The 22770-nt window shown below is 39.3% G+C and overlaps 1 protein-coding gene and 1 long non-coding RNA gene across 3 annotated transcripts in view; both read right to left on the minus strand.

Moving 5' to 3' along the window:
• The window catches only part of LOC106676523 (butyrophilin-like protein 2), a 95224-nt gene extending 74420 nt beyond the window's left edge, over window positions 1–20804 (minus strand). The window contains exons 1-2 of the mRNA XM_076882149.1: window positions 19294–20804; window positions 18012–18089 (exon numbers count right to left, since the gene is read on the minus strand). The gene's annotated coding sequence lies outside the window, so the exon portion shown is untranslated. The remainder of the gene's footprint in view (window positions 1–18011; window positions 18090–19293) is intronic.
• LOC143415157 (uncharacterized) lies at window positions 886–5343 on the minus strand. Of its 2 annotated transcripts, none has more exons than XR_013095785.1 (5): window positions 4830–5343; window positions 3664–3755; window positions 2781–2938; window positions 2304–2358; window positions 886–1357 (listed from the first exon to the last, which is right to left on the minus strand). It is a non-coding gene; the product is annotated as an uncharacterized LOC143415157 (long non-coding RNA). The 2 variants fall into 2 exon arrangements; XR_013095783.1 differs by having other exon boundaries at window positions 2304–2361.
• Window positions 20805–22770: the final 1966 nt, after the last annotated feature.

Genomic DNA, 22770 nt, shown 5'->3' on the forward strand with positions numbered 1-22770 from the left:
ATGATGAATGAAGTCTGTCTTTGACTGTATTGTCCAGCTGATCCATCAAACCCCCAGCAGGTGAACCTTATTCATGACATAACACGGCAACAATGTAAAAAATTAAACAGCAACAGTCTAAATGTAAAGTGCATTCTAAAGTCCTCTTCAATAAATCATATGCAAAGAGTCATTCAGGACTGTAAAACGTGAACTACAGAACCCAGAGTCTTCATCATTAAATCTCTGGTTGCTTCATTTTTCTATCCTATATCAGATACTTTAAGGTTAGGTTAGGTAAAGTTGCATTCTCATGGTGAGGCAAAGTGCTTTATGTGTGTGTGTGCGTGTCATGAACGGCTATAAAAGGCCTATAATTAAAGAACAAAGCGGGGTTTGAGTTCGAGTTGCGGCAGACTGTCACTACTTGTAAATGGAACGCAGCCTTCCTGCGGCGGACAGCTAATAACAGGAATCGGACGCGGTCCAGCCAAGTCCACAGCAACCACCACAGCAACCGCCTAGCATGACCTTAAAAACATATTCTGTCTTCATAACTATCAAAAACATGAAATGATTTGCAAAGTGTTTAAGTGTTACAGCTGCAGAGAGCTATGGCGGTATCTTTGGAAGCTGTTTGCATAGCTAATAATATACGATGTAACCATGGAGACAGTCAGTCACGTGAGCTAGCGGTGCACGTTTACTACAGTGAATAAGGTGATTGTGTGCACAGCGTCCACACGCTGCAGAGGGTAAAGACATTACTTCAATATTGTTTTATATTTGCCTTCTGTTGACCATCACCTCAGGTTCACCATTACAGTTTCAGCAGACAGATGCACACTGTCTAAATATGAACACACTCAAAAACTCATGTCTCAGAAATAAGCACAGCTGTTCATGTTTGTCATTAGAGTTTTATTTGTAAGAAAACTATGAACTTCATATTGTGCATCAAACAAAAGAACATTTCACAACTCTGAGTCAACAGAAATGTCTCTAATGTAGACGTGTACAGTGTAGTGTAAGCATTAAAAGATCATAAAGGAAACACTAACATTCATGTGAAACTAATTGTAATAAAAAAATGAACAGGTGGTTTATAGATTTAAAAGAAAGAATCTGAAAACAACACTTTTTTGGTCTAAGTGATCAAAGTAGAAAACAGAACTGATGTTCAAAAACAAACCATAGCTGCACTAATATTACACATCTCCATTGTTGTGGTGAACAGACATGTTGCTTTTAAAACCACATGCAGTGTGTGACCATGACTGTTCACTGAGACCATGAACGCCACTTCGCTGAAGCCTTCGCCTTCTTCTTCTTCTTCTTCTAAATTGGAAGCAGAAGGAGCACGAGCTGCTTTGATCTACTGAAAGGAAAAAGCAGAACATCTGAGCTGAAACCAGTCAGCTGAAATCATTAAGACAGGAACAAATTCAATGCAGTGTCTCAGGTGGCTTAGCCTGTTACAACTGTTGATACAAGCTAAATACGGTTAACACACAGTGTCAGGGAGCTCCAGTGTGGGAACTAGTGGCTTTAGGTTTGTAGTCATTTAACTTTCATCCATTCATTCATTTAATTCAGGAGGAAGAAATGTCAGGTGGGTGCAGGCTGGTTACATGCATTTGGTCCCATGCTGTCTTTAACTAAATGACTTGGTTCACTTTATGGCTGGGCTGTATGTGGGGTTATATCATGTTATTTGGGCAGGAGTACCTGTCCCCTGTTAGACTTAGAAAGTTTCTCCATAAGTAGAGTTTCTAACTCTTCTAGCACATCTGTGGCTGACAGCTTTTTGGTGGCTCTTTTTACCCCACACTGGTTGTGAGTGTGTAAATAGCCCCACTAGTTCTTTTGGGTTGCAGTTAACTTGGGAGGAAGAGGTAGGTCTGCCATGACTAGATGTATAACAATTATCTGGGATACATAAATTTCATAATGCATGCATATATCTCTATAAACCTGCCTGAGGGCTGCCATTTTTTTACATTCAGTTATTTCTTTGTTGAATCTAAATAATGAATGTGTTACAGTTAAACTGACACTGATCAGTGTGAATGGCTCATTGGGACACAGAAACCTTTAAATTAAACCCATCACCTGATATCGAGTGTCAAACAATATCAAAGCTGTAAAAGCTGTTTACAGTCAGAATTTATAAAACTATGATTGTAAATAAATTCAAACAAGTGAGCTTTTCTCTTTGTGCTGAATATCAACACTGTGGTTTCTTAGACTGTAAGCTTTACTTTAGCACAACCAGTTGTAGAAGCTGCCACTCCAAATGTCTTTTGATAACAAGAAAAAAATACCTTTTCAGTCCACGGCCTGAAGTTCTTCTCCGACATCTTCTGCCATCAGCTTTGTCTGCTGGTTTGAAGACAATAAACCACAAAAAAGATGATTTAGTTACTTTGTCTGCATCATGCAGCTCGAATGTGTCGTGTAACGATGTTGAATAGCCGTCGTTATCCCTCTGCTGTGTCAGCAGGATTGTACTGTACAGCATCTCATTGATATGTGAGGAATGCTAATGTAAACAGACTTACATCATTAAAACATAAAGGACAGCAGATATTTAGATATTTTTATATTTATATTACATTTTATAGCTGACGGATATTACTAAATAGATAGAATTTACTAAATAGCTGGATGAACATGAAAAATATGTCTATAATCACAAATGACCATGAGAGCCAGTAGAATTAATTCAACTGGACACTCGAAAGACGTCCTTAAATGCTCTTTAAGTGGCAGAACAAACGAACAAACACTTAATTGCTTACTTGAGATGAAATCTGCTCAGCTACTTTGAAAACAGCTTCTAACTGGTTCCTCCTGTAACAGGATGACTGCTCAGGGGTAAGGCCATCATGCAGTCCAGCAACCTTTATGGTTCTGCTTTGATTCACCAGGAACTATTAGGGAAACCTTCCAGCGCCTCCTGTGAAAGACACAGGCATAAACACACAAACATTTATTAACATGTTCCACAGTCTTCCAGTTTGATTTTCTCATCCTGTGGACAACAACGTACATGGATGCAGGTTTATTGTTGACTTTTGTAAGGTTTATTTAGTGAACATATCCAGCTGCAGCTCCACTGTGATCCTGAGCTGGATAAGCACTTAAGAAAATGTGTCAATAAATGGACATACATCAACTTACTATATTTATCCAAACAGACGGGACCAATAATGCTTCACTGAGTCAGAGACTTTAATGTCTCTTCTATGTAAGAATGTCTCGTGCTGATATACCAGCAAACTTGACAACAAAGGTTTTTCAGACTACATGTAGCTGTCCTCTATGTCAGCTCACACATTTATATTTATGTCACACTTATTTCTGCTTTCCCATTTTATAATTATTACTTACATTTTGATTATAAACCTTGAGTTTGTAAATGATCAGATTACATAATTGGAATACAATGTATCCAATTCAGGGTTGCGGGAGGATGAAGCCTATCCCAGCTGATACAGGACAAAGACAGGCTGCCAGTTTATTGCAGGGCTAACACAATATGTGTAACAGAAAATCCACTTAAATGTTTGATATTTCTTATAATAATCATAATTATGACTATTATTTAAAGGTTTCTTTATAAATACATTTTGATTTTTTATAACCTCTAAAATATAAACCTGAGCTGTTTCAGATTCTGACCTCTGACCTCACTGCAGCTCCCTTTTGGATGTACGTCTGCTTCTTGTCTACCCCCAGTGTTGACCGCCTGCCCTTGATATCACGTACTGTACCTGAGGAACAAAACAGGACAAACACTTGCCTTCATTTAAGAAGTACATTCATACAGAGGTAATCTATGGAAACACACTAGTTCAACCTTTGGGAGGAATCAGTTCCTGTGAAACATTTCTGTAAATGAACATCATGTGGAGAATGAATGAAATGAGTTCTTCAGGTGACTCAGCAGTCCCACACTGACAAATGAAATCTAGTTAAACTATTAAGCATATTTGCTCTTCTGAAATCTGTGTTAAACAACAACAAACATAAATTAGTAACAAAAATACAGCTGAGTAGAGGCTTTACAAACCACCAGCAGCCATAATGCTAAATTTTAATCTTCAAATGTTTCTGAGCCGTCTTCAACCTGCTTTTAACACATTAAAGTCCCACAGTCAATGCAGCCTGACTCAATCCTAGATGTTCAGCACACAGAGACACAGAGGTGCCGTTTAAAGTTTAGTGTTAACCTGAGTCACTGATCATTTGCAGTATTACAGAGTCTGGCAGTCTTTGCATGATGTCCACGTCACTGTAAGTTTCTAGCTGACTCTCAGGTGTGACAGGTGTGCCAGCAGGAAAGAGTAATAATAACCTGCATCCTGAGGTTTGTCATGCAGGATTAAAGGAGCCAGGCTTTGTTCACACAGCTAGGATTGTATTTTACACTGACCCTGGGTCAGTATAAGTATCATACAGTTTAAACGAAGCACTGAAACTTGCACATATTTATTATAGATGCACTGAAGCTAACCGAGATATTTGCTGTCAATCTGTGGCTGCGATTAAACACTTTACTGAAAACTTTATTAACTAGTAACTTCATCAGTCATGACAGAAGCTAATATTTCTGTGCTAACATCGTTTAACCAGTAACAGCTTTCCTCCAATATAAGCTAACGTTTACACCGTAACTTTAAGCTAGCACCATAAAGACGGTAAAACACGTAATAACATCTACAAATGCATCTTAAAGCTGTTATATTAGCACTCGGTGTATTACTAACATAACCACATTAACATTACTGACACTCGCTGCCTTTTAATAGTCATTCTATAAATGCTGTCCGTTTAAATGGTCTTACCTGTACACACTGCATATCCACCGGATTCCAGCCAGAGTGGATTCTGGAGTCTTCCACGCTCCTGTTAGTGATCCTCCATCTGGATGGATGAGAACAACCTTCTGAACAATCTAGCAGGAGATGGCCCATATCTATGGGACTGGTTTGTGCTAATAACGCTAATGTATGGACTGATAACAGCCGAAGCGGGTGAATAAAGTCACCCAGTAGCTAGCTGTGCCATTACCCAGCATACATCACTCCCTCCGTAAATGCAATAAACCATACAAAAGTATCGTTCTACCTGTTTTTCAGGTAGTTGTTTACATTATATAATTTATTGTGTTCTGTATACGTCACTACAATGTGATTTGGAAAATGTCTAAATATACCGACAACAGGCACTTCCCGGCAATCTCTTCAATCGGAGGACCCTTCACGTCAATTCCCGACGCGAGAGGGGTACCCTGCGCGTCCATAAGTGCAGCAGAGGGAGCCTGACCATGCGTCACACGTTTGACGAGTTGGGAGTGAGAACGTGTTGCAGATTTTTACGGCATTTAAGAGTCAAAGTTTTAGCCTTAAGCTGAGCTTAGAGTTGAAGTAAAAGGTCGGTTTACCTTGAACAGGTGTGATTAAGATGAAGGCAGATCACAGGATTAAAGTCACGAGTAGAAAGGTGCAAGAAGACTCCCTACAGAGCGAGCTGTACCCGCACATAGTAACAGGTGCAGAGACTGACAGAGCGACTCGGTCTCTTTTCTTCGAAGCGATTGCTGAGCGGCTCTCAGATGGCTCTTTTATACACGTCACAACGCGCCATGCCACGTGCGTAATACTCTTCAGAAAAACTGTTTGGAAATACTTGTAACCGCAAAAATACCTGCTCTCTTCTTAATTTTAAATCATTTTCTTCTTGTTGGTCCAGTTTATGAAGTCCCACAGCTCCAGTTTGAGGCTGTGGGCTCAACATCTAGAAATTCGCTTTGATATCTTTGTAAATGTTTATAATTTTGTTCATTGTTAATGAACATTACACAACAAAATCAAAGTGGTCTCTATGCGCCTTGATCTAATAGTTTACACTATTAGATCTACCACTGAAGGTAGAAAACAATCAGCGGCAAAGCCTGGAAGGTAAAATTGCGAGAATAAAATACACAATTTTGACAATAAAGTGGCAAATTTAAGGCAAATAAATACTTGTGATTTTTAGCTTAGTATCGCCACATTATCATAAAGATCCGGTGTTTATAAAGACGCGTTGAATTGGGTCTGTTCAGAAAACAACCAACTGATTTGGATGACGTGATAACCTTTGCACCAAGAACTATACAACGGAAAGATACCAGGACGTGGTAAGTTATATCTATGTGAATGATTGACGTGAATGTTGAAATCCTGTTAATATAAGAATGTTAAAATGAGCACCTGAAGATGACGTTGTCATAGTTATTTTTAGAGGATTTTGTTCTATTTTTAGCTTAGAGTTCATTATACTAACAAGTCGCATCAACGCTGGGCCAAAGTTCAGCACGTGGTTAAAGTTTGTAATCCAGCCAGGGTGTAAATATCACTCAGCAGCCAGTCGTAGAGCTGAAGCAGGAAGCATCAACACATAAATCTACTCTACCCCGCTTAAATCACAAGACCACCTCTGACTGAAAAGCTGTAGATTTTTCTTGTTTGCACAAATTAATTCAGATTCACACTAATTCTGTTCACAGCTCCAACAAAATGAGGAAGAGGAGGGAGAAAAACAATTAGATTGAATTACAATTGGATGGAAGTCAGGATCAGAATCAGAATCACAAAGACTTTATTTATCCCCAAGGGGCAATTAACATACAACAGAGCAGCATGGCGTTGAAGATAAGGACATGACATAAACAGGCAATAAGAGTGAGATAATAAATACACAGAATATACAGTATATGCTCAAATTACACAGTTTTACAATTAAAGTGACTGAAAGGTGAATAAACAACTGTAAGTGAGTAAAGTGTCTGCAGTATAAAAAGACTGTAGTTTATGTTTCTGGTGTGGGGAATGGTCTCGACGACCTTGTAGTTCACCTGCGAAAATTACAATAAACCAATAATAAATGGCTATGTGTCTCGATGCATTCTCAATCATCCAGGACACTGCTTGCACGGGGCGGCCACAGAAACGCAAAGCAGGAGATGAAGCATGGCTGAATATGTTTCCAAACCAACTTCATTCTAAGCCAAAGACTAGAAAATATGGTGAAGCATGTCTGCCCTTTGGTTTCACCTGCACAAGTGCCGAGGTAGGTCTCCCCTGCAGAATTGGTTTTCGCTGGGCTCTTCAAATCACGGACAAACAGAATCCCACATTCTTGATTTTTAGTTCAAACACTCGTTGTAATGACTAACTACTCCTGACATTTTGGAGATGTTAGCGCTTTATACAGTAAAGTCACAGTGGGATACAAATAAGATCAGGCTGATCCTGCCATGATTTGTTCCCCCTGTCTAAATCCCAGACTAACAGTATCTCACAGTCATTTATGTTTTTCGACCCATTTTGCACACAGAGGCATTTTTTGATTTGATTGCAATGTTGAATATTATTACACAGGAAAAAAAAACAACTAATCACACCGTGACGCCTCTGCCTTTGTTAATGGAGGGACAGTAACTGCATGTGTATATATAAGCGTGTAAAACCAAAGATAGTCAGATTTACAGTATTTTGTCTCTATCTGCAATTCATCTCATGTAAACAATAACGTGGCGCACAGCATGACGTGAAAAAAAGGCACATACCTTTGACGTTGCGTGACCAACTCTGTATTCCTCGTCCACAAGTAAACGCAAAAAAAGAGATTTAATAAATCTCCGTTTTCTGTGACTCGAAACGCCGTTTACGTGAGGACGAAACAGCTGCGTTTTCAAAAACACCTGCGTAGGTGTGAACGCAGCATAAAAGAGTTAGTAGTTTATTTCATTATTACCTGTAATTTATTGCAGATTACTTGTATTTGCTTAATTGTTTACTAAATGTTTGAGGTGTGAAATAAACCGCAATGGAGCAAAATAAGGGTGTGTGTGGTTGGAGGATGTGTTTGTGCGCGTGCACGCGCAGGAGGGGGGGGGCACGAACATTTTTCTTGTAAAACAAAGGGGGAGCTAGCAAAAAAAGTTTGGGAACCACTTGTTTTATGGCATCAGTCTAAAGAACCACTTTTGGTTCCAGTTGGCACCTTTATTTTTCTGAGTGAAGAACCAATTTTAATATGTTTCTTTAGTTGCTTTGTTACTAGCAGACTGTCAAAATACATCATTTGTCAACATTCCCTTGGTTGATCCTATGAAAAATGCCAAAGATGACAGGGTTTGACAGACATGAAATAGTGTTTTTATTTATTTTATTTTATTACTGAATTTACGTTATTTATTTAACGTAAATTCAGTAAAATCATAATTCACGTTGGCAGTAATGACACCTGGCTACGCCAATCGGAGGTCACTAAAATCAATATTGAATCGGTGTGCAACTTTGCCAAAACAATGTCGGACTCTGTAGTTTTCTCTGGTCCCCTCCCCAATCAGACCAGGAGCGACATGTTTAGTCACATGTTCTCCTTAAATTGCTGTCTGTCTGAGTGGTGTCCCAGAAACGATGTGGGCTTCATAGATGTGTGACGTCAACTCCAAAGCCCTATTGGCAAACCTTCTGGAGTAAACCTGGTCTTGTTAGGAGAGACGGCATCCATCCCACTTTGGATGGAGCAGCTCTCATTTCTAGAAACATGGACAAATTTATTAAACCCCCCAAAATATGACTATCCAGATTTGGGACCAGGAGGCTGAGTTGCAGTCTTACATGCCTCTCTGCAGCTTCTCTCCCCCTGTTACCCCTGTTCAGTCTTAAGTAAAGGAAGAAAACTGGTACATGTTGTAAGAAAATCATCTGTGACTAATGAAGAAATGAACAAAAGTGGCAAAACTATGATCCGGGATTCTTACTGAAACAGTACTTTTGAGATGTTGAGGTGAGTGCTAGAAGGTCACAGATGTCTGGTGGAAACAAAATGTGACATTACACACCTACAGTCAGCTGATCTACGAACTCAAGGAATCTGCAGTTGGGATACATTCAAACTTCATCAAAATCTCACAAATTTGCACTTTTGTTTGAATAAACTGGTCAGGTGGGGTTAAAACAATGGCAAGTTTGGCACCTTAAACTGTGATGAGGTCAAATAAAAAAAGCCAGACAGATTTATTACTGCAAATTACCTACATGACATTGCAACTATTCATAGTTGTATTTTTTGTAGAAGTTTATCTATGTCAGAGGTACCTATGAGGGGCCGTACAAGCCAAATTTCATTCTTTCTCTCTCACACACATACATTCTTCTTTCACACACATATACTTTCACTCTCACATAGTTTTATTAAAATTTAAATATTTAGATATTTTTATTCTCATGTTTACACATATTTAACACACACATTGCAATTTTGTGCTCTCTTATACATGTATTTTAATCTACATATTTACACATTTGCACTCTAACATACATGCATTTTCATTTATACATTCCTACATTTTGCTCTCATTTACATGCATGCAATATGTATTTAATCTCACAAATAATATATGTATATAAGAAGAGAATGCATACATGCCTGAAGAAAATATATGTATGCAAGAGAATAATGTATGTGAATGAAAGAGTATAGTGGAAACGGAAGGCTGGGTGTCTGTACCGCTGTGATTGGCTGAGAAGCACACGCGGGTCACTTTCAAGTGTCTGAGAGCATGGAGGGGGGGAGAAGAAACTTCAACTTTTGCCACAAAACCAGCCAACCACAGACTTGGATGCAAAACTATCTGATTACCTGTTTTGGTCTCCAATCAGCTCGAAATGACGAAATGCAATATCCCAGAATCCATTTCGTCCAAAACTCAAACGAGGCAGTGGTGGAGGAACACAGAGTGGCGGAGTTTGAAATATTACTCTTTCTGGGTCACAAAATAAACTTTTAAGATATTTTCATGCGATAATGACGCTGTGTAAACTTCAAATACCTGCTCGATTCATCAACACATCACATATTTTTTGCACGCAGCAATGAATTTTGTTCACTCAAATTCAGCTTTTCTTCTTCCGTTTTCATTAAACTGCTTCCGTTTCCACTACACTCTTTCATTCACATACATTATTCTCTTGCATACATATATTTTCTTCAGGCATGTATGCATTCTCTTCTTACATACATATATTATTTGTGAGATTAAATGCATATTGAATGCATGTAAATGAGAACAAAATGTAGGAATGCAAGTATAAAGTATATGTGTGTGAGAGTGAAAGAATGAATTTTGGCTTGTACGGCCCCTCATAGGTATCCGTCCATCATTTGTATTATTTTTAGCTTAATCAAGTCAGATGTCATTCCAGTTAATTTTGAAATCTTCTGTTTGTTTTTTCACTCCAAATTCACAGCAACACCCAAACAGAACCACTCCTGCTCAAAAATATCTACAAATTTAAATCAATGCCATTAGACCATTGTATCCAGCACATTTTAATGACTCTACTTAATAAATAACACAACCTGTGTTTATGTTAGAGTTCACCAAGAGGAAGACTCAAACATACAGAGGCAGATAGGCAGGATAAAGTGAGGGGAAAGAATTGACATTGTTGAAACTAGAAGCAGGAACTTAAATTAAAATATGACTGTCAAAGCTGAAACTGCTGCTGTCAGTGAGTTGATGACAGTTTGACAGAACCAGACATTTACAACAAGTTACAACAAAACAGCCGTATAAACACTCACAGGATAAGCAGTGCAAACAGAAGGCTGCATTACAAACATATGAACCCTTAAACATGAGCTCAAAAGTCTGCCCTCTTGTTTTTCTGCTCTCATTCAGTTCCTGTTTCACTGAGCGAGTTAATATTTTTGTCGGTTTTGTCAGGTCGCAAATTTTGAAGCCAATATGATAACCTTATCCCACCAACGCTGTGGAGGTCCAACTTTTCAGATCCAATTACAATCAAATCACTCAAAATGATCCTCTGGAAAAGAGCAGAATTCTTAGAACAGAGTTTAGTAAACATCATCATACGAACAGCAGAACAGTACATTTAAAAGCGGAAATAACACATAGAAAGCAAGCAACCAAAAAGCGAAGCAACCCCAGGGTGTCGAGCCTTAAAGCACAAACACACACAAAAGACAGACAGGAAAGAAGCAGCAGAAAGAAGAGAGAGAGAGACAATGCATATCAGACTCATCTTATATAGGAACAGGGATCACCCTCCTGTATCATTTCATCCTCTTTTTTTCCCTCTTCATCTTCCACTTATGATATACATGACAAAATGACACCATAACTTCTTGCAGAACAATCTCTCATCCATCACTGCATTTGGCCCGTTTGACAGTTTCATGGCCAAAGTGAGTCTGAAAGTCTACAGAAAGGCAGTTAATCCATCTAACACTTTCCTTGGGCACGCATGCTGGACATAAGCTGCTATCCATGCTGAGTAAGGGTTGTTTTTTTTTCTTATAGGTGTTCAAGGGGCTTATGTTTTTCCCTATAGCTACTTGAGAAGGTTGCAGGCCCTTGCTTGGCAGCCATCCAAACAACGGCATGCCTCTGTTGTACAGCCAACTAAAGAGCGGCCCACGCCATGAAGCAGTCCAGTCAAACCCCGCTGCCTGCTTCTGCTGCACAGCCATCTCGAACCACTGCGTGCTTCTACTGTACAGTTACTGTAGATGCAGCTGCATGCCAAGAAGGGTCATATGCACATACCTTAGCAGTACCAAGTTGAATTAACCATTTGTTGGACTAGTGACAGTAGGTCATAAAGGGTTACATTTTTAAGCAGTATTAATTAGAGATGGCACGATACCACTTTTTTATGTCCGATACAGATACCGATATCATAAATTTGGATATCTGCCGATACCGATATGAATCCGATATAATGTTTTTTAATCAACAAAACTGTTTTTTTTTTAAATATCTTGCTGCATTTTGTATAAGTTCATACTCAAGTTTAAAACAACAACTACACTAAAGCTATTCTGTTATACCTATATGCAAAAAAAAAATATTTCATAGTTCAGCAATACTGATCAATCTAATAAACTTAAACCTACACCATCCTCCCTATTCTGGTATTTTAAAGAGTACTTAGCGTAAATATTAAGCAGCCTAACTAATAGGGTTCCAACTCCCAGCAACAACAAAAATAAATAAATAAAAAATAGGGAACCACCCCTCACGCTCCACCTCATGATGCTTAATCAACGTAATCAACCTTAATTTGATGCAGTGTGAAAAAAAATGCACAGAAATCAATTATTTTTCAAGAAATATTAAATAGATTCAACATCTTTCTTCAACAAAATTGCAGACTGCACAGATGGTACCTTCCCAAAGGAAAAAGTACTATAGCTTACTAGGGTATATATATTAGACTTAATAGTCACTATATACAGTAATGGACTTCTATTCATTTTACATCAAATTAAAACTTTGGGTGTCAGATAATTATTTATTAAAAGCTAGACATTTTAAATGAGAATAAGAAAGAAAAGTATGTCTTTGTGCCCCCTTTTCCCTGTTAATGCCCTATCGGCCCCCCTGGCTAAACTTTGCTAGATCCGCCCCTGCACAGTTACCAGCCGTCAGCTACGTAGAAAAAGATCCTCGAGTAGAAAGTAATAATAAATAAATTCTAACAACAGCTGATCAAGCTTAAACGTGCTGCTGTTGTTCAGCCGATGGTTTCCTCTTTCTGGTGCAAAGTGGGCCAAAAACAAACCAGAGAGACGGACTCGCGACAGAAAAGCCGATCAGCTGATCGTTAAGCAGTTTCATGATTGAAGTAGCAGCCAGAAGAAGCAGTCGCTCCATATATCGTTTGGTAAGCTTAACGCAGGAATGCTTTACAAACATTCAGAGATGGACTTACACACTTGCTTTACTTCTCTCGGGGATAACTTTGTCGGAGATGAAATGCCGGGTTGCTAGCGAAGCTCCACATGCTATCCAGACCACCGACAGGTCCCGCATGCCACAGCCGCTCTATCACCTGATGCATACTGCTCCGACGTGCTAACGTTCTGAGGTGAGTTACGGCGTGTTGCAAGTTTTGTGAGGTGCTTTCGTGATATTTAATGGATCGGATTAAATTTTTTATTTTTCTCCGATATCCGATCCAGTAATTTAGGTCAGTATCGGACCGATACCGATACGTAATATCGGATCGGTCCATCTCTAGTATTAATCAACATTTGGTCATACAACAAGTGGCACAAATTTTTTGTAACATACTGGGAGATATATATGACCTAAATATATGGGTCATGTGATTTGAACATGCAGGTTAAATGCTTAACACAGTGACTCCATATATAAACACTTCATTGTGAGCATGCATAGTACCGTAATTGTCGGGCTATAAGCCGCTACTTTTTGCACAAGCTTTGAACCCTGCGGCTTTTAGTCAGGTGCGGCTTTTCTATGGATTTTCCATGATTTTTGTCATATCATAAGACGATTTGTTTTGTTTGTTCCGCTGTTGTACGGCACTACGTTGCCTGGCGGAAGGATCGGGGTTCAAGAGTGGTATGTTAGTCACATGTCCGTCCGCCAGGCAACGTAGTGCCGTACGAAGTAGCGCGAAAAACAAACTTCAAAGTAGCGCTACGCATTCAGCGGGAGTCGTGGATGACGAGCGGCGAAAAACTTGCGAAAAGCAAGTTATGCCCAACTCCACCGGTGGATTCTGACAGCGTGGAAAAGTGCGAAAACATCCACGATCACCAACGGATTTTGAAGGGCTGGACTGCTGCATGATGAAGAGGAGGACACCGCCACGGCCCTTCAGAGGGTGTTCGACTCTGACACTGACAACGAGGATTTCTTTGGTTTTGAAAGTGACAACGAAGGAGAGAAGCGGAGAGTGGATGACGAAGCCATCCTGAGCCTGTTCGTTTCCGACATTGGAGAAGAGGACTTTGGTGGTTTTAGAGCGCAGGAAGAAGAGAAAGATGGTGAATGACTGACTTTTCTTCTTGTTAAAGCCGTGTCACTGCACCTGAGCCTAAAAGGTAGGCCGAATCTATTTTCTGGTGTGCTGTAGGTTACTGTTATGTACTACATGTGCAAATATGTACCCATAACTTGTTTTTCAAAATATTAATAAAAGGGGTGTGTCTCCAAACAGCCATCTCTTTCCTGACAATTCCCTTTGTGCATATTCTCTTACATATGATAAGTCAACATTGAAACACCTGCGGCTTTTAGTCAGGTGCGGCTAATGCATGTACAAAACAGGATTTTCCCCTGATTTTAGCTTGTGCGGCTAATATTCAGGTGCGCTTTGTAGTCCGGGAAATACGGTATATACGAGTGTATATGATTACACACAATTTATGAAGGTAACTATGATTACATGTCTAGTGTATACAGGTACATATGTCATAATAAGATCCAATCAGTTTCTACACAGAAACTTTCTAAAGAGCTTTTAAGCTGAAGGAGTCTGCTGAAGTCAAGGTTTCAGTTTGCTATGGAAACAGTGCTTGTAGTCTCTTCTTTGATCGTTTTGTCTGTGACGCCTCTCTCTATGAGACTGTAACGACTGAGCGGACAAAATGAATTAATATCTTATTATTTGCATCTGCAATGGACACAATAATTCATTCACATTTACATGCCAGTTTTTCTTTTTTGGTTGTTTGCTCATTTCCATTTATGTGTTTTTACTATTGAACATTAATGAAGTAAAAAAAGTTGACTAGAATAGATACTGGACAACGAAAAAGGATTCCACGCACTGCTGTTAGTACAGCAACACACAAAAGCTGCGAAAGCAGTGATAACAGACTGCTTAAAAGCTTATAAAGATGTCATGTGGAAATAAAAATAGGAAATTACACACCTGCAGTCGGCTGATTCACAAACTCAAAGATGCACTTTTCTCTTGATAAACTGATCTGTGAGCTGCTGCAAGACCAGTTTAGCCAGTTTGGGCTTTAAACAGTTGCGAGTTTGGACTGTTAGACTGTGTGCAGATAAGACAAGGATAAAGATAGATTCAATTGTCTGCTGAGGTAACGTAAACAAGCCCGACACTTGTCACTGCAGGTGAATTACATCACAAGGCAACTATTGCTACTAAAACATGGATTTTAAATGCGTTGTAGAACAACACACAGCGACACTACACATGAGTGGGTTTTAAATGCACTGTAGTTTTTCAAACTCCCGACAACCCTCAATGTCTACATGCATTTAAAACTGAGAGGTGAGGTTGAATGCATACGTGCCCACCCCCAAGGTCCTATATGTATGTGTTATGAGAGTGTGAGTAATGTGGATGTCTAGTTTGTGAAATAAAATTGAGGCACAGGCAGCCAGAATGCCTCCCCTGCACCCTGGTGACACACCTGCACCCCAAGGCCCTGCATGTGTGGGTGGGTGTGGTGGAGTGGGAAGAGGGAGGCAGTCGGGGATGGGGAGGGAAGGAAGGTGCCAGGCAGCCCCTCCCTGGGGCCATCTCCCCCAGGGGGCCCAGTCCCATCCAGACCCAGGCCCACAGTATAGCAACACCACCAAGTCCCACAGAACTTGGGGCAGCCCACCCAACCCCACCGCAGAGTATACTGTACCCACCCCATCCAGTTGTTTGAAATACACTGGAAGTGGAGCAATCAAAGCTAAAGTGAAGCTGCAGAAAGTCTTAATGATGACAAGGAAAAAAAGAAAAAAGATGGAAAGATGTTAAAGTAGTTTTTACTTCCACAGAACTCTGAGCACACACACATTAAATAAACACAGACGCATCCATTCACAAACAGCTGATTAAGAGATGAAGGTGTTATTTATTGCCTGTTTTTTCCACATTTAATCTGCTGTCATTGAAGCAGTACAGACCACAGTGGAGCTACTTCCAAAAAAGAGATCTTGAAATAGTTTACATTTATACAGCAGGTAAAATAAGCATTGAACACCAAGTTTGTAAGTAAATATATTTCTAAAGGTTCTACTGACATGAAATTCTAACCAGATGTCAGTAACAACCATTCCAATCCAAACATGCAAAGAAATTAAAACATAGACGTAAAACATAAAAGAGTTTAAGAAAAGTATTTAACCTGCTCCTCTATAGAGAAACTAGTGGGTGCATTACTTGGGTGTGATTTTGGCCCATTCTTCCACACAAACTGTCTTCAAATCCTATTTGGGATCATCGTCCTGCTGAAGCATCCACTCTGGTTTCATCTTCATCGTCCTGGTGGATGGCAGCAGATTTTTATCAGGAATGTTTCAGTGCATTTTTCCATTCACCCTTCCTTCAGTTACATGAAGCACGCAGTGCCCTATGGTTGCAAAGTTGAAGGAATGACTTATTACCACTCTGAGTTATAAAAAGCTGTTAATAAAACTATGCAGTTACTGCGGCTGACACTCCCAGCGAGGAATCCAGATTGATATCACCTGCCAAAGTTTATTCACTCCTTCTGAAAGACTCTCTAACCGCAGGTTGAAAACCAGTTGTGTTGCATTCTGGCTCCGACAGTGATGTCATCCATGAAGAGCAAATGCGACAGTATTGCTTTAATGGCTTTTTTCCGTTCCAAGCCTTTCCAACTTGGCTGACTTTGCAATGTGTAAAACTTTCAGGAAAATAACTTTATTTGTAAAAAGCTGTTGATGAAGTGCTTTTGAAAGTAGATGAAACAGTTATATATTGTATTTGGTAAAACTAGACTAATTTTTGACAATCTGTTTTGCAGGTTGACAGTTTGTGTCCAGATGAATATGCAATTATTTACATGGACTAAATAAAAAAAAAAACAGATTCTTAAGCAATATTTTTAAGGGCTAATCCAGCTCTCACACTGGGGCAAAGCTGGCATACACTGTGGGCAGTTTGCTGGTCTACTGTACACTCATTCACTCACACTCTTCCCAACAGGTGTTCCTTAGTTGCTGTGAATCCCCTTATCAAGTCCGCATCTGTGTTACGTTTCCTGTTTTACTTTGAAGTCTGTCTCATGTTAATGTATCAGGTTTTGCTTCCCCTGTCTTGTTAGCCCTGATTTGCCCCAGCTGTGTTTCCCTCCTGTCTCTCATTCACGGATTGCTCCCTCTGTGTATTTGAGCCCTGTGTTTTCCTCTGTCTGTGTTGCGATCTACCATCTTACCATGCTGTGTCATCTGCCTGTCAGCCTGTTTGGTTTTTGCAGTTTTCAGTTTAGGTTTTTTGGTTGTGTTTGCAGTAAATCTAAGTTTGAATTTACCTTCCTCCTCTATAAGTCTGCACTTTGGGTCCTATCTTGCTTGCACGCAGCTGTCACATGACAGTTATGAGTTCAGGGATGAGCTGAGCTGTATTTAAAATAAACAAGGGATGAAGTGGGGCATTAAATATTTATGTGCTTATTGTGTATAATTATAGATTTTATAAACAAACAGTTTTGGAAAGGTGTATAGTTAAGTAATCAAAGATCAATGGATATCTGTATATATTGATGTAAGTGGCACAGATATTGAGTCATGTCCGTTTATATTGTTTGTGTCATGCTTCGTTGTTTAACACATTTCTGCCATAAAGCAGCTCCACTGCCTTCAGTTCTCAGAGACAGTGACGCTGCAGCTGTTGTGGCCGCTGCAATAACCTGTGTCTATTTTAACATCTGTTTTAACATCTCTGTTTGCTTTGTGGATTTTTCTAAACTCTATTTAGTCGTGTTGTGTTCTACAGAAATAAACATTTAAAGATTAATTTGTCTTATTCTCATTGTTTCAACATGTATGATGAAAAGCAGGTTGGATTTAAGATGATGTGCTAAAACAGATTGTCAGGGTTCCTGGGTCGTTGACCCAGTGATTTCAGTTTGTTCATGTTCAGTTTAGTTCGCCACATTAATGTTCTCACTTCCTGTTTTTTCCCGTGTCAGCTTGTCTCCCGTGTTATTAGTCAGATTATGTTCAGCCCTGTACTCACCTGTTTCCAATCATTGTCATCATTCAACCTGTGTATTTAAGTTCCTCGGTTTCACCAGTTCTCTGTCGTGTCATTGATGTTGATGTTCATGTCGTCCCTCCGTCTGCATGTTCAGTTAGTCAGCCAGCCATTCTTCCAGTCTTTCAGCCAGCCAGTCACTCCATCTGTCCTGCTTTGTTCACTCACCCTCCAATAAATCCTCTTCATTTCTGCACCGTGAGTCCAGCGTTTGGGTCATCTCTTCCACGCCTCCACACACAACCTCTGACACAGATAAAAAGAAACATACATTATATCATCACCAGCTCACATGAAAAAATCATCAACATCACATTTATATGGTTAGTTACATCTGAATATATAAAATCAAGTCACGCAATGTGAAAAAAAATTAATGTTGCCCTCAGATGTGATCAGAGCGGACCCAGTGCAGCACAGAGCCTGTTACTGCCTTGTTTCCAGCATAAACGTCACTATAAACATCTACAAACATTTGATATTTTGTCTTTGTGCAATCTTCACAAAAAACAAACAAAACAAAAACACACACATTTAAAAATAGCAGCACAACAAGTGATTAAAAATGTCGAAGTTATTATGCATCAAACACCTGAAGTGGTTTTGGTGGCCAAGTTCATGCAGATAAGGAAACTGGTTCTTATTTGTCATCATAATTACCTGATACTAAACTCAAACAATACAACAACTGTACAGACAGTTCAGCTATTATTATCATACTGTAAACTCATGCAGGTAGATTTAACAAGATGCTGCCATCTACTGGCTGATCTATAGATAGATATATATAGATATATATATATCTATATATATCTATCTATATCTATATATCTATCTATATCTATATATCTATATATCTATATATCTATATATATATATACACATATACACACATATACACACACACACACACAGTATTGTCCCATTAGACTTCCTTGAATTATATATTGTGTACATGTGGGGAAACACATACATTCTGCAAAGAAGAGCAATAAGGATAATAAGTAAAACCACTTCAAGAGAACCAGCAAATCCACTTTTCCTTAAATGTAATATTCTTAAATTTAAAGACTTGGTTGACGTCAGAACTGCACAATGTACAAAGCAGCAAATAAATCTTTGTCCCACAACATTCAGAACTTGTTCCAAATAAGACCAAATACTCATGACCTGGTAGGAATGCTTATGTTAAGCATGACAGTAGCAAGGACTAAATTAAAATATCCCAGCATTAAATTTGGTCCGCGAAATAAACCGTGCAGCTTGTGAATACAAAGCTGTGGAAGCATTGAGCTGCATTTCATTGCTTTCAATTCTTTGTAGGAAAATGTGAAATGGATGCAGTGGTTTATTGAAATGTGTGCTAACATTCATGGAAATACAGTAAATAAGGTAAACACAGAGTCTGTGCTATACCAATGAACTAGAACGTAATAGAAACGTTATTTACCTTTAACAAAATCCAAGTGAAGAATTGAAGTCCACAGTGGGACCACAAGGAAAGGCATGAAATCCATGATGTCATCTTCTTAACAATCTGTGGGGATCCAGATCTTCTTCATTTTCACATTCAGGCTGCAGACAAAAATATAACTGTTACGTCTCAACACACAGACATGCTGCATGTTCAGCAGCATGTCAGCCGCTACGATACTGACCAACTACTAATGTTAGCTGGTGGCTGCGAGCAACAACACCAACAACCAACAGAAATCTACCAAGTTCAAGAGTGAGGGGAATCCTGAGCAACACCTAAAAATCTCTAAAACGATTGAAAACTAAACTGAAATCAGAAAAATACAACACAGTGAGCAGCATGCAGAGATAATTTACAGGAACATGCTTTAGAAATCCCCACAAACCATCATAAATCTGTTTTTATTTATTCTGAACAGGAAAGTGTGGTCAAATCTGGCAAAATCAGACAAAAATCAAATGTTGCTGGATTTAAAAAAAAACTAAGTTTTTCTTTTCTAAATGAAATTCTGTGTAAAACTGACTGAACCTCTGTTACATGGAAACATCATCACGGTTTTCCAGCAGTGAAGATTTTACCAACTGTGTTTGCAGGAGCAGCTGACGTCTTCATCTCTGATAAACAGCACATTAGTGGGAAAAGCTTAAACAAATGGTTGGAATTCAGTTGAATCCAGTGACGTCTGTATAGGTATTTATCTCTAGGACAGAAAAGTTACAAGCACCAAAACAGCAGTGAAGACTGAGGCATGCATCAATAATTTATAGTTCAGCTTGTTCAAGATTATGAGAGTTTGCTGGAGCTGAGACAGAGGCAGTATGGCAGTGAGTCAAACCAGATGCTCCGGTCTGATCAGCTTGTAAAAGCATTTGTTCTTCAGCACACTACAAACACAGGTGAGCTGATGCATGGCATCAGATCAGTACAGATTACAATAAGGTTAAAACCATTCTGAGATACAACAGCAGCCAACAGTATAACTTCACATTCTATACTATAATTTGCATAAATAGTTCATAGATGAATTCTTGGCCTCTCAGCAGCCAGAGCAGTTCACATTGAAATAACTGCAAATCACCTGCAGCCTTTGTCTGTGTGGAAGATCGGGGTTTTCACAACTTTGTCGACACACAAACTACAGTACAAGACACATCTGTCATTATTATTGCTTTTGAACAAAGATCCTCAGACTGAGGAAAGAAGAATGTAAGTTTTAAAACATCAGCTGTTGTCCAGAAATAATTCTGAGCAGATTTTATGTTTGCAGATTTATTTCCTTACGGTAATAAAAGTATGTGTCTGAAATCTCTATTACATGATATTGGGATATCATGGGAGTATAGACTGCAGCTCACTAAATCCTATCTATCCATGTTATACTGTAGCTATATTTTATGTGTGTAATATCACTATTGTAAGCAATGATAGTGACTGTAGCTGACTGAACTCTGGAAGTACATCACATTTTATAGTCTTGTTTTAGGGGTTGACTAACAGTATATGACTTTTTACCCGCAGTCATTTATTGGTCATTAATAATGTTTATGATTTAGCTACTGTAATATGTATTAACATCATAAATCGTGACAGTCTTCTTCCACTCAAAGTGCATGGGCTGCTATTAGAAGTTAAAAGCGTCAGTAATATTTTGCAGCATAGCTGAGAATAGTTTAACTCTGGACCAACCTGCTGTGACAAACCAGCGATTATTTCACCCACTCCTTGCAGACACGACAGTCATAGTACCCACTAAAGTTAGCTTTAAGCTGAAAGCAGAGTTTAAGTAAAACATCGGTTTACCTTGAACAGGTGCGATTAAGAAAGCCGAGCACAAGATTAAAGTCCAGAGTGGAAAAGTGTAAGAAGACGAGCTGAGCCGGGACATAACAACAAGTGCAGTGATGTTCTGTATCGAGGCTTCGAAGCTTGTGTCGAGTAATGGAGGGGGCGTCCGCGATGCCTTGCTTCAGTTATGGGAGGAGCTGAAAATGATGACGTCCAACGCCTCGCTGCCCGGCTGTAGCACGTGTTACACCCCGGCCTAGGCAACCGGCAACTAGCAACACAGGAAAACAAACAAAAAAAACCCACTAAGGTACTCCACCAAAAATCCCAAAAACGAAAGTACCGACAACTATTTACATTAAAGCAAAACAGGACATTTACATCACCAAACACCAAACTATTTACAACCGGGGGGGAGAGATCGCGACCATGACAAACTGAAACACAAGGCTTATATACATAGAAGGAGCAATCAGGGAATGGACCACAGGAGGGAAACACAGCTGGGGCAAATTAGACCTGACGAGACAAAAAAGGGTGAACTGCACACTGAGATACAACAGACCTTCAACGTAAAACAGGAAACACATAACAGTCCCGCAAAAGCAAAACACTGACAACACCGAAACGTAACACACGTGACTGGTTCATGAAGTGGTTCGAACTTTGCCGCGAGATATGACAGCGATATAAACCCCTCAGACTTCATTCAAAATGTGGGTGTTTGATGGAGAGTTGCGGTTAGTGAGAGTTTGGAGACAGTTTGGAGGTTTATGAGAGTGAGGAGAGAAAGTCAGGAGAGAATGGAGCCAGCTAAGAAGAGGAGGATGTCCTCCCCTGTGTGGGAACATTTTGATCTTATTCCTCCCAACAAGGTATGTAAATTTCTACAGAAGATGTATTTTCATAATACTGATGGTGCAATACAATTTATGTTAAGCTGTCTTGACTTTTGTACAAGGTGAAGTGTTTGCTCTGTGCCAGGGAGCTGGGATATAACAACAACACCTCATCCATGCTTAGGCACTACAGAGCTTTGCATGAGAATAAGGGGAACAGCGATTGTGGAGCAAGACCAGGTGAGCCATCAAATGCCATGATAATATAGCATGCTGTAATGTTACTAAATGATATAACAATATTATACAGCTGTAATAAGTTACGTGTGTGATATTTATATTTGTGCTTTGTCTTTATTGTCTTTCCTCAGGAGAACAATCTCAAATAGATGAAGACCTGGTTAGCATGGTGATTGAGGACTCCCAGCCATTTAGCATTGTGGAGGACAAAGGATTCAAAAGATTTGTTAAATCATTAAATCCTAGCTATGTTCTCCCCACTAAAAAGGTCATAAAAGCAGTGAAAATTTAGTTTTTACAGAATAAAATGTGAACAGGCAGGACTGAGGCTCAGTGTGTAGCTGTCCATACCTCAACGTTACAAAAGCACAACCACTGTCCACACCCCAACCACACCTCACCTCACAGTAAATGATCATTTCCATTTTAAGCATTTCCAAATGATCATTTTCCATACTGCCAGTATAAATATACACAGTATACTGCCATCACTACTAGGGCTGGGCCATATTATACCGTTCACGGTAATACCGGTATAATGTTAGGCAACGATAGGAAAATGAAATATCGCGATAGAATGGGAGTA

The sequence above is a fragment of the Maylandia zebra genome, linkage group LG3 (assembly GCF_041146795.1).
Source record: "Maylandia zebra isolate NMK-2024a linkage group LG3, Mzebra_GT3a, whole genome shotgun sequence".
Classification (NCBI taxonomy): domain Eukaryota; kingdom Metazoa; phylum Chordata; class Actinopteri; order Cichliformes; family Cichlidae; genus Maylandia; species Maylandia zebra.